Consider the following 13728-nt stretch of genomic DNA (forward strand, 5'->3'; position numbering starts at 1 on the left):
TCGAAATCAAAAACCGTTACACAGAATTATGTATCTTAGTGTATTCTACTTGTTTGCCAACTTATACTGAAATCAGATCAAAACTGTAGGAGGAGAAGCATTTTGAAAGAATTTCACAGAAATTTCTATTTATAGTAACCTGGGCAACACCGTTCATCGAAATCAAAAACCGATATACGGAATTATGTATCTTAGTGTAGTCTACTTGTGTGCCAAGTTATACTGAAATCAGACCAAAATTGTAGGAGGAGTAGCATTTTGAAAGAATTTCACAGAAATTTCTGTTTTTAGTAACCATGGCAACACCATTCATCGAAATCAAAAACCGATACACAGAATTATGTATCTTAGTGTAGTCTACTTGTGTGCCAAGTTATACTGAAATCAGACCAAAACTGTACGAGGAGTAGCATTTTGAAAGAATTTCACAGAAATTTCTATTTTTAGTAACCACGGCAACACCGTTCATCGAAATCAAAAACCGATGCACAAAGTTATGTATCTTAGTGTAGTCTACTTGTGTGCCAAGTTATACTGAAATCAGACCAAAACTGTAAGAGGAGTAGCATTTTGAAACAATTTTACAGAAATTTCTATTTTTAGTAACCAGGGCAACACCATTCATCGAAATCAAAAAGCGATACACAGAATTATGTATCTTAGTGTAGTCTACTTGTGTGCCAAGTTATATTGAAATCAGACCAAAACTGTAGGAGGAGTAGCATTTTGAAAGAATTTCACAGAAATTTCTATTTTTAGTAACCACGGCAACACCGTTCATCGAAATCAAAAACCGATACACAGAATTATGTATCTTAGTGTAGTCTACTTGTGTGCCAAGTTATACTGAAATCAGACCAAAACTGTAGGAGGAGTAGCATTTTGAAACAATTTTACAGACATTTCTATTTTTAGTAACCACGGCAACACCGATCATCGAAATCAAAAACCGATACACAGAATTATGTATCTTAGTGTAGTCTACTTGTGTGCCAAGTTATACTGAAATAAGACCAAAACTGTACGAGGAGTAGCATTTTGAAAGAATTTCACAGAAATTTCTATTTTTAGTAACCACGGCAACACCGTTCATCGAAATCAAAAACTGATACACAGAATTATGTATCTTAGTGTAGTCTACTTATGTGCCAAGTTATACTGAAATCAGACCAAAATTGTAGGAGGAGTAGCATTTTGAAAGAATTTCACAGAAATTTTATTTTTAGTAACCACGGCAACACCATTCATCGAAATCAAAAACCGATACACAGAATTATGTATCTTAGTGTAGTCTACTTGTGTGCCAAGTTATATTGAAATCAGACCAAAACTGTAGGAAGAGTAGCATTTTGAAACAATTTTACAGAAATTTGTATTTTTAGTAACCACTGCAACACCGTTCATCGAAATCAAAAACCGATACACAGAATTATGTATCTTAGTGTAGTCTACTTGTGTGGTAAGTTATACTGAAATCAGACCAAAACTGTACGAGGAGTAGCATTTTGAAAGAATTTCACAGAAATTTCTATTTTTAGTAACCACGGCAACACCGTTCATCGAAATCAAAAACTGATATACAGAATTATGTATCTTAGTGTAGTCTACTTGTGTGCCAAGTTATATTGAAATTAGACCAAAACTGTAGGAGGAGTAGCATTTTGAAAAATTGTTTACAGACAGACGGACAGACGGACAGACGGACGGACGCCGGACGCATTACTATCGCATAAGCTCTTCTGGTCTCTGACCAGTAGAGCTAAAAATTAACAATTTTGGAAAGCAGGTCAACTTCAAGGTCAAGGTTACAAGATCAAAAATCATAGTGTATTTAGAAAGATCTTGTCACAGGCAATACATAGATTTGATATGATAGCCCTGTCTCTTCTCATTCATAATTTATGACAAAGGTTAAAGTTTTTGAAAAGTAGGTCATACCTCAAGGTCAAGAGGTAAAAAATCATAGTGTTTTTGGAAGGCCTTGTCACAGGTAATACACATTTTAACATGAAAGCCCTATCTCTTCTCATTCAAAAGTTATGGCCAATTCAAATGAATGATTATTTTTAAAAAGTAGGTCAAACTTGAAGGTCAAGGTCGCGGTGCCATAAATCATATGGTGCTTTTAGAAAGGCCTTCTCACAGGTAATATACATGTATAACATTCAGAAGATGTGACCAAGGTTAAAGTTTTTGAAAAGTAAGTCAGATTTCAAGGTCAAGAGGTCAAAAATCATAGTAAATTAAGGAAGGTTTTGCCACAGGTAATACACATCTCTAAAATGAAAGCCCCTATCCCTTCTCATTCAAAAGTTATGGTTAATTCAAAGTAATAATGAATTGAATTATTTTTAAATAGGTCAAACTTCAAGGTCAAGGGATCAAAAATCATTGTGCATTTGGAAAGGTCTTGTCACAGGTAATGCACATGTATAATATTAAAATCCATATCTCTTCTCTTAAAGTTTTTGTGACGGACAGACTGACCAACTGACAGAAAAATGAGATTTAATGTCCCCTCGCTTTCGCGAAAGTGAGGGACAAAAATGGTAGTGTTATATGTGACTAAATGATAAACAAGATGTGTTTGTAAAATACTGATGCCCCCGTATGGCAACATAGTGGAGATTACACTTTTCTAAAATGCAAATTAAATATGTTGGTGTCCGAAGTAAGGTCTTCTCACGAGATATACAATTATGAAATATGAAAGCCCTAGCACCACCTGTTCAATAGTTGTGGCCAAGAATAAGTTTTTGAAAGGTAAGTCAAACTCCAGGGTCAAGGTCAAAGTTATTGGTTTTTTAATGAAAGGTCTTGTCACAGGGATTACATATGATATTTGAAGTATGAACGCCTTAGCCCTAACCGTTCAAAAGTTATGGCCAAGGTTAAAGTTTTCAAAAAGTAGGTCAAAATCCAAGGTCAGGGGGTCAAAGTTCTTGATATCAAATGAAATGTCTTGTCACAAGGATTAAATATGTAAATGTGAATGCCCTTACCCTTCAGAAGTTATGGTCAAGGTTTGTTTTTAAAAAGTAGGCCAAACTCCAAGGTCAAGGTCAAAGTTCTTGATATCCAATGAAATGTTTTTTCACAAAGATTACATGAGTGAAAAAGCCCTAGCTCTTACCATTCAAATGTTATGACCAAGGTTCAAGTTTTAATTTTTTTTTTCTCAAGTACGGAAATCTCCAAGGCCAAAGGTTTTATCATACATTCTGTCTGTCTGTGTATTTTAAACTTTCATTTCCGAGCGATATCTAAAGAATCTTTTTAAGCTTTTGCTTAATTGTATTTATGCCATGACTCTCTATCGCTCCACTTAGCCTTAAGTGTCCCTCCTCCCCCTTCGACCCCTCCCCCCCCCCCCCATCCGCGCATGCTTTTTCTTCTAAATGTAAGCGAGACATAGATTCTCTGAATTAAAATGACCTATAATTAATATTATTAAAATCAAGTTTTGATTCAATAATTCAGTAATGACGTTTTGGAAATGATTGGTGAATGACGAAGATAATTTGCAGCTTTCATTTTTAATCAACTTACATAACTTGTTTTTATAATATCGTTTTGATCATGTTTTTGATTAAATAATGTTATGGTGAATCTTTATAGTGCCATTGTCCACCTCTTGTTTTTTTTAAGGTATTCAATCCCTAATGGGAACAAATACAGTGAAATTGAATACATAACTGATATGTAGGCATTGAATACTCAGTTTATTTAGACATATTTACCATTTATTACTATTAGTATGTATAGTGGGATGTGTCCTAATGTATGACCTTAAGTTTTGGTAAGAGTTAACCCCCCTTCTTTAATTAATAAAAAAAAATCAATTAAAAAATATTTAGCCGGTAAAAAAATTGTTTTCAACTGTCATTCTATTTTTAATGTTTAAATGCATCTTTGATATTCAAACTATTTGAAGTTTTATTTTGAAAAAACGCTTTTCCCCCTAGACTTCAATGCAATCTTTTTTAATAAACTACTGCTTAATTAATGACATTTTTAAAACTTTCTCGCGGGCAATCCTTTTCCACTATAAAATGCTTTAATATAATATCAGTGTATTATATACTTGACGGATATTTAAGGATAGGGAATTAGGTCCAATTAGGGATGGAAATCCTTAATCAGACACATGTTTTGGGTTTCCCAGACCAAGTCATTGAATTCTTTCTATAATTTTGATGGGTACACTGTAACCATCTCTTATCCGCAACTCATCTTTAAAGATACTTTCACAGATTCTTTATAACACAGTGTACCTCTTTTTTTACTTTTATGTCATCACTGAGCTCACTTAATGATACCCACCTCCCTAATGGTAATGTTCATCAGTGTTTTTGCTCTGGGAGACCCGAACTCAGTTTAAGATCAAAACGTAGAATACAAGGTGAACAATGGCATTATGTAATCAAAAATCAGTGAGTGTATCATTAATTTTATTCAATGATATGAGATGGGTACCCTTCAATATTATGGAAAGAATGACAGCATCCATGTTTAACAATGGGAAACCCTAAATTTGTATCAGATTAAAAAGTAAAATGGGACATGCACAATTGCATTATCGGTAATATAGAATCTGTGGAAATATTAAATTTCATTCAGTAGTATAAGAGGATTTGCGGATAAGAGATGGGCACCCCAAAGCGTAACAGACAGACTTACAGACATTCCGATCAGATATACCCTCCCATTTTTCAAGCAGGGGTATAATAAGATTATGATAGATAATGTTTCTGTGAAGAGATAACTATGCACATAACTATATACATTTTTTTGGTCGAAATGTCGCTAGATTATGTGCAATTTCCACACATTGACATTGGAAATTATCTTTGAATGGCAGTAATTCAATACTTGAATGAAAGTCAATATACAGGGTCAAGATAGCATTATTAAGCTATTAATTTATTATCGTGGTCGACACAAACGCTGACTGTAGGATTTGATGCATGAATTTTATCAGTTGCGCGAGTCCTCAATAAACTGTTCAATTTTCATGATGTAGGTTGTGACTGCTTCACTGCCCATAGAAATAACGCATTTTATTTTCAAACATTTTTCAAAAGTAAACCAGAAGTCTCTGTCGAGACTGTAGCTCTACTGGTTTGTACTTATAATAAAGGAAGAGTGGCAGTTGGGGCTTAAAACTTTACAAAAGCAATAAATAGAATAATGATCCTTGATTAAGTCTCTTTTTTGGCAAGATTGCAATATGACTACACCTGTAGGAATTTTCAATTTTAGTTACCATGGCAACATCAATCATCAAATTTAAAAACAAAACTGATAATTATGTATCTCAGTGTAGTCTACTTGCATGCCTAATTATATTATAATTATATAATAGTGTTGTGTTTTGCGTGCACTATGCCTAAATAGTAGTCAGGGTTTGACACATGGTGCACGAGCCGGAGGCTGACTATTATTTAGGCATACTGCACGCAAAACACAACACTACTGTTATTATTATGCTGACTGTTCCTACTGTATAAAAACGGCAATATTTTCTCCATTCTCAATGCTTCATAACCTTTCGTCTATTCTATTATGACGTCACCTTGTGCAACATGTACGTCATAATCTTTTTCTTAGGGGAGACAGGACACATGTCACATGACTAAAAAGACATATCACGTCATAATCGGTGAAGGTACACATGTTAAACGTTGTTAAAATCAATAGTTCTTGTGTAGTTTTATTCTAAATTCTAAAATTGTTTTTTAACAATTAATTTTAGAAATTATTATTTATAAAATTTTTAAAGATTTTGCCATCATTTAGATATGTGAAGTTGCCCAATCCACACATTTGTTTCTCTTTACCCTGCAGTCTGACGTCAGTGACGTCATAGACATAGTGTTTGAATTCTCAGTGCAGCGAGATCAAGTACACACACCCGTCATGATCAGTTTTATTTCATAATAAACAGGTCACAATCAATGTATCGCGATAAATTTCTGAAGCAGATTTTTTAGAATTAATATTTTTTCGTGTTAAGTAGCAGAGATTCTCTCTATTTAGATAATTTTGAATGTTTATATTTACGTTTAACGTCACAATTGATTTCCCGCACTCGGAAAATACAAACGTGAAGCGTTTTTATCATGCTTACGTCTAATTCAACGATGTCCTGTGCGATATTGAGGTAAGCTTCACCCTGTGATATTTATGCAGTAAATAATTACGATGAAGGACTGACATTCAATCGTAAATTTAGAAATATTTATTGACAGAATTTTTTTCCAAATGAGGTTTTTGACGTTGAACCTGCCTTGAAACATGCAGAAATTATCCCATCCAAATACTATATAAAATTAAAACAATAGTATCCATTCACGTCATTAACCGTCGGGTGGCGCTGCGGTTTTAGAGGTGGTTACGCAAACGTTTGAATTTGTCAAGCGCTTGACTGAGTGTAAACAAATGGTAGCGTGGCGAGACACTGTGGTTTCTCCTGGACGTATACCTCCAAATTAATTAATTTGTAAAGAATGTCAACCCTCTGTGGTGTGCTAGGATGTTGTAGAGGATGCGGACACTCATTATTTTCAGATCCAGACATTTGTTTGAGACGAAAAGTGACGCTAAATCGGTCATGAAGATGATCAGCTGACTTGGTAAACACGATGTCGCTTGTCACCAGAATTTTGGAGTCGGCGATATTAAGGATTAGATTTTTGGTAAAATATTGATTTTGATTAATTTTAATTAGTATTTTACGAAGTATATGTCATTAAATCGTATAGATTTAACTATAAAAATGAGTTACTATATATAGTATAAAACATATTGACTTTGTGACTTTTTAACTTTTTCTTAAATGGAAAAAAGTGAATTCCCTTTTTATTTTTTTTTTCATCAAAGGACATTTGAACTATTTATATTAATAGTGTCTTAATAGCTTGACACATGGCAATTAATATTATTTTTGAAATATTATTTCAAAAGTTTGAAATTTAATTAAAATGTCTAAAGCTTTTGTTGCTTTGTGATTTTGTTGTTAAACAGACAGACACAGCACTGGTAAATGTAATAGGATTAATTCTGATTAATTTAATGTACAGTGGCAGTTTTCTTTTAAAAATGTACAAATAGAGTGTATGATGTGTTTATGTCCCCATACAATTAACTTGATTTGTTAGCAAATGGAATAAGTACTGCAATTTATGATTTTAGTTCAACGTTTAATTTTATTATATATTTTAAATTTCAACACCAGAAATAATGAGATATTTTTCCCCGCTTGATTAGTACGAGTAGGGTCTTTGGTTTTCCCTGGATAAATATTGATTATATAATATTCTACTTTAACTCAATACAATAACAAAACAAAAATAATATTTGCACAGTTCCTTGTTTACAGGAGACAAGAGTAGACTAAAAAAGGATGCAGTAAACTTGACATCCAGTTTTGGACTTTAAAACTCCAACAATACAAGTCCAACAGCTCCGTGGCTGCAGTCAAGACACGAAGTATGTACAAAGACTGAGCTGTTCCTCAAGAGTTGTGAACTAAAGTGTGCATCATGGAGTTTAGACCAGTATCCCCAGTGATAACTAGCAGTCACTCGGATGTTTCTTTAAGATCAGCCATATTCTTTAACAAAGATATGAAAAATTCAATGCAAGCATTTAAGCTGTTGAAGACTCTGTCCGAATGATTCTTTCTCATATTGGTACATATTGTAGAAGCTATTAGCATGATTAGGCTATTAAGTGAGATGTGCTTAGAAGATGTTCAACTATTACTTTTTAAATTTCAGAACACAAGTATATAGTTTTAAGAATTTTTGACACATTTAATTTTTAGAAAAATTTAAAAAAATCTTTTTGCTTGCTTTGAAAAAGAATTAAAAATGATTGTACATGTATTATGAATTCTGTGGAATCTTTTTAATAAAGTTAATTTGTGGGGTTCAATGTTCATGGACAAGAAAAATTGTTCATGGGTATGTAATTTTGTGGATTTTAACTCATTGATAATGTAGATTCAATCAATATGTTAACAAAATCCATGGGCAAGAGAGACTCGTCAAATCCACAAGCATTGATTTCCAAGAATATTGTACTTGCATGCTCAAATTTAAGTACGAAAGGAATAAATATGTATAAATATTTAATACAATCTTTTTTGTTTTATTTATTTACAGCCATGAATAAAATAAGCAAAATCGTTAACAGAAAAAAGTTCAAGCTTTGGAAAAATACTGTACATGTACATAACTTGGTGTTTTCAAAATTTAGCGCAATCAATGGATATGGTTGTTGGCATAATCTTGAATTAATGCTACAAATATTTGTGTCGTATATTCTATTCATAAATGAATTTTTAGTGGTATTTATGAATTAGCACATCCTCGTCTGCTCAAAAACAACTAAAATATGAAGCTCGCTATTTTAAGTACACATACAGTAAATTCCTTTCAGTGTCAATTTTTGTACAAACAAATATTAAAATGTTATGTCTGTGCATTCTTTCATTTCACAAATTAATTTCTCTTGCCAGGGATTGTTTGAGTACATCAGCTTCTTTTCTCTTTCAGTTTTTGGTGGAATCCCTTCAAATAAGAATGAGTAGCAATTAGTATAGAGTAATTAGCATTATCATGACTGCACTTGTTTTTTGGTAAATTAAACTGTCTTTAAATATTTTTAATTTTTAAAATAAAATTGATCTACTTCTCAAATTAAAATACAATTCTTAATCAATCCTTAATTGTAAGTTTGTGAAAAGCCTGAAGATGCTGCATACAAGATTATTGTACCTGTATTCTATTAGAGAATTTTCCAAGCATGAGCATACCTAGTCTATGTGTGTACAGGCTGAATGTTGCCCCATATTTCCAGCAGAACATTTTCTCTGTGAATGTATAGGACTGCCAAACATCTCAACACTTTGTCTTAGGTTGTAATACACCTAGTGATAATAAAAGGAAATGCATTTTTTTTAGAATTAAAATTGGAAGCATTGAAGCATTGTTTAGGCCAAAATAAAATTATAGTTTGTTTGGAATTGCCTCCCGTCTCATTGAAATGCCCCCTCTTGAAAAAATTTTATTGACCAAAAGTAAGAAGACTTTTTTATATTTAATCAATTTTTTTTTTTTGCCCATTACATGTATCACATGCACCATACAAAACACTGATATATAGTGTCTGATCTATGTAAAATTAGGTTTTCAATTAAAAAAAAAGTAATTTCCCTCCCTCCCTCCTGTGTCTGAAACCCTTCAGGTGGCAATTCCAAACAAACAATTTTTTAAGGATGGCCTAGCTTAGGTGTAATTTATGAGTACTTTCTATTATTAAAAAAAATACAAATGCAATTACATACCAGTTCATCTTTTTCCCTGACAGCACTGACAATAGGATGGATGCCATTTCATGAATTAGATGGGGAAAAATAGAATTTTTATGTAACATGTACCATCCAGCCATAATAAAGCTCCCTGTAAGCTTTGACTTCTTATTTTACCTGCTGATCTCCTAAATAAAATGAAATGAAAAAAATATATTCTTAAATAACTGAAAAATAACCAATTTACTCAGTATAGGCTTTTATTTAGGAACAAATATACAGTCAGCCTTTAAGTGAGGTCAATCCATAGTCCTGATAATAAATTCTTTTTTTCAGAGGACTGTAAAATTAATTATGTTTTTTGTATTTAGTTGTACAATAACAGCTACTACATGTATATATTCCTTTTATTTATTTTTACATGCAGCAGGTTATATTTAATTACTGAGTATATCTTTCCGACTTAATGAAATTGTAAATGTAAACTAAGTTGTCGAGGGTCACATTATAGAAACACAAATACCGGTACTGTACAAAATGGACCTAGCAAATGATAACTTTAAAATATTTGTACTCATTTTTACCTTTATTATAACAAAGATGTAATGCTCTAAGTATACAAGTAGCTACTGACTATGAAAAAAATATGTACAGAACAAATAAATTTCACAATTATTCATATGCACTATATAGTACAAGGGCACATATCAAATCTATGTTTGTTTGTTGTCTAATTTCCCTCTTAAGAATGTTTTACTCATACGGAGACACCATCATTTGCTGATGGCAGACTGCAAATATACCTATTCTCGGCACTCTGGGCCATTGAGCAGGGATGGATCTTTTTAGTGCGAACACTTACTGCAAAACAGGACCACGGTTTAGACGGTCTCATCTGTAGGACACGTAATGCAGTGGATTTGAACCTGCGACATTAGGTTCAGCTCTTAGCTTTGGCGACTGTAGACAAGGCAGACACTCTAACCACTGCGAAATGTGGGCGACTTACATCAAAGCGTACCAGTCTCAATTTTTTTTTTTTAATTTAAAAAAAACAAACAAATGAGGCTGATTGGAAATCAATTATATTTATCCAATATCAATGAATGGTCATTTAATGTATCTCTATGTAGGATCTGGAGAGTCTTTTGGTGAGGGTTGAAATATGATGTTTGTGATTGTTTTAGTTTTGTTTATTATCATTAATTTTTTAAGTGAACTAAAATAAAATGAATGTTTAGTTTGTATTTGCCTTGCAATGAATATTACGTTGCACTTAATTACCCTGATGATCATTTGGGACGTTGCTCTTTTAACAGTATGTAACCAGTGTAGATCTACATAACCTAGCTGTGCAATGATTGTCATGTAAAAAAAAAAAAACAAAAAACAAAAAAAAAAAACCAAAATATCGCCATGAGTATTCGTATCATATACTAATTCCATTTGAATCTAGTGTTTGTGTAAGTGGTAAAGATGATAATACATCTGACAACCTACAAAAACGTCGATTGTAAACTCACTGCTTTGTCCTTGTACTATCTTCGTCATATAGGCATGTTACACTCGATAATTCTTAGAAAGTTTCCATAAATGTATATTATTTACAAACAATAATTACCCAAGATTCGGATAAACCTTTCTCCCGGTTGTGACAGCTCGATTAAAGATCGATTCAGCCCCTCCGTTTGGCTCCAAGTTCGAGGACACGTCCATTTGTTTACATTGTTACAAGCGCCGCGGTGATTAAAGCGTTTACGTAACCACCTCTAGTGCACCAGCGACACCTGACGTCATAAATATGACGAATGAGTCCTATTGCTTTCAGATAATTTTAACTCTATGAATATTATGAAATATTTGAGTATATAGTGTTATCTATCATATTTATCGTTTGTGCGTAAAATTCGCATTATGGACTCCGTTATGGGCCCGTAAACATGAAGTATCTAAACTCCATACAAACTCTAAACAGGGCAGTATTTGTGGGGCGATATCTTTTAAATAAGTCAAGAAATCCCATGACAGGACCGTTTTAAAATGTTAAGTACATATTATATTAGTAATATAAAAAATACGAAAAAAATTCATTGACAGGAATTTTTTCAGCTAAAGGTCCTGTTCCTCCTTAATTTTGAATTCCATGCTTTAGGTATAATCTACAGATATTTTTTAGAGAATAGTATTTGAGTGAAGGAAGGGGGGTTGCAAGAAACTATTTTAGAAGAAGTTTTGTTTATTTTTAATCTTAAGTGTAAAATATTTGAAACTAAGTTTATATATATTATAGTGCCTTCAACTCGACATTTAGATATATCGACGACGTATTTCAATTAACAATGGTGATTTCCATTCCTACGTCGATACGATATATTCTGGTGAGTTTGAGATGAAAGATACGACAGAGTCTGACACATCTGCTTCATACTTGGATATTTTACTTGAAAAAGACATTAATGGTAATCTAACAACCAAGCTATATGATAAACGTGATGACTTTAACTTTTCTATCGTCATCTTCCCTTACTAATGCATCAATATACCTTCGTCACCTGCAAACGGAGTGTATATTATATATCTCAGTTGACTCGATACACAAGAGCTTGCTCAAAGTATTGTTACGTTTCACGAAGTGTACCTGTGAAATTCGGGTTAACTCTTGTTTACAAGTTCGGAATAAATGGACCCTGAACCCGATGTTTATAAACTACGTAAATATTTGTCAATGAATAGTTAACGAAAGAAATGAACACTAATTGATTTAATATGACTTTATTAACTTAACTTGTATAATTTAAAGACAAAGTGATGTATTTTGTATGTTTTATATGGGTACAACGTTATTATTTTAGTATGTATAATTTTGTTGGTTAAAACCCGCTAACTTATTGATTGCATTGATTGTGACGTAATAGGTATCTGATTGTCTCTTACGTCATCATAACAACTTTTGTCTATATAAACCAGCTGTTTTGGGTTTAGACTTCAGTCGGCTGTGGGGAGCGACTCGGAGCACACAGCCTTCCCTGGTAAGGGAAAAGTGACCTAAGTCACTTTGGGGAACGACTCCGTATACTTCGGTTATAAGACGGTACCAAGTCTATGTATACGAAACCATTAAAGGGAACCAAGTTATTAGGAACGTCCTGGATTGACCATCGGTTGGTCACCTTTTTGTTAACCAAATAACGTTGTACCAACCAAGTTACAGTGTACCATTTTGTGTGTTTATAAGTGAACCATTTGATCGTCTTAATAAATGTTATCAACTTTTAACAAGTGTTATTCCTAAGAAACATTGTTTAAAGTGACCAAGATTTGGTCATTACGTCAATCTATTAAGTGACCAAAAGTTGGTCATTACGTCAACCAAAGAAGTGACCAAAAGTTGGTCATTCTGTTAACCAATTAAGTGACCAAAAATTGGTTATTAACCATTACATAAACTGTGACCAACGGAAGTATCAAACCTCAACCAAGTGACCAGAAAAACCAATAGCGGCCCACGAGTTTATTACACGATATCCTCGGTTTCGTTACATTGGTGGCAGCGGTGGGATCCGCTATTCTGTGAATTGTGAACCTAAACCATTACAAAGATGTCAAGGAACGAAAAATTGGTGGTGGAAAGTGACCATAATACAGAACCAAAAGAACCACAGTTTATCGACGGTACTCCAAGCAAAGAAGTTCTTTTGCGGGTTAAAATCAACGACCAGATAGGAGACGGCAGCGCAGTCAACACATGTACCAACGACAGTCTACACATAATTCTACAAGAATTAAAAACTTTGAAGTCCCAAATGAACCAATTACAATCTCAAGTGAGACAAACGAGTGCTAACAACCAATATGTAGACCAAAATTGCGTGCAATCCGGTACCAATACTACGTCTGAAGATGACCAAATACACAGTGAACATCGCCCATATAGAAATACGTACCTACAAAATTCATGTGACGAATTTTGTGATTATGAACATTCAAGGACAAGTTGGTCAAACCCGACAGTATCACGCAGTTATACTACCAATGCTAGGACCAACGAATTTCGGCCGACCATGCACAGATTAGATTACGATGTACCAAATTATGGTCACACAAGACAAGCCCATGACCATGATGACCACGGATTTAGGCGTACCCCGGAACCTAAAGGGAGGAAACCAGCAACATTCGATGGTACAATGAACTGGAACGACTATATAGTTCATTTCGACATGATCGCCCAATTGAACCACTGGAATGAAGAAACAAAGGCATTAGAGTTAGCTACCAGTCTACGCGGCCCGGCACTAAGCGTTTTGAGTGACCTACAACCAGAATATCGGTATAATTTTCGTCACCTTGTTACCGCACTAGCAGCAAGATTTGACCCAGAAAACCAAACAGAAATCTATAAGACGCAACTA

General features: G+C 33.6%; 1 long non-coding RNA gene across 1 annotated transcript; it reads right to left on the reverse strand.

The window, feature by feature from the left end:
* Positions 1-8454: 8454 nt before the first annotated feature.
* Positions 8455-11058, reverse strand: LOC134232289 (uncharacterized). Its single transcript, XR_009984742.1, has 4 exons — positions 10938-11058; positions 9353-9504; positions 8822-8935; positions 8455-8576 (listed from the first exon to the last, which is right to left on the reverse strand). It is a non-coding gene; the product is annotated as an uncharacterized LOC134232289 (long non-coding RNA).
* Positions 11059-13728: the final 2670 nt, after the last annotated feature.

Source organism: Saccostrea cucullata, unplaced genomic scaffold (genome assembly GCF_032062105.1).
Source record: "Saccostrea cucullata isolate Sc308-1 unplaced genomic scaffold, CSIRO_AGI_Scuc_v1 ctg5967, whole genome shotgun sequence".
In the NCBI taxonomy this organism is placed as follows: domain Eukaryota; kingdom Metazoa; phylum Mollusca; class Bivalvia; order Ostreida; family Ostreidae; genus Saccostrea; species Saccostrea cuccullata.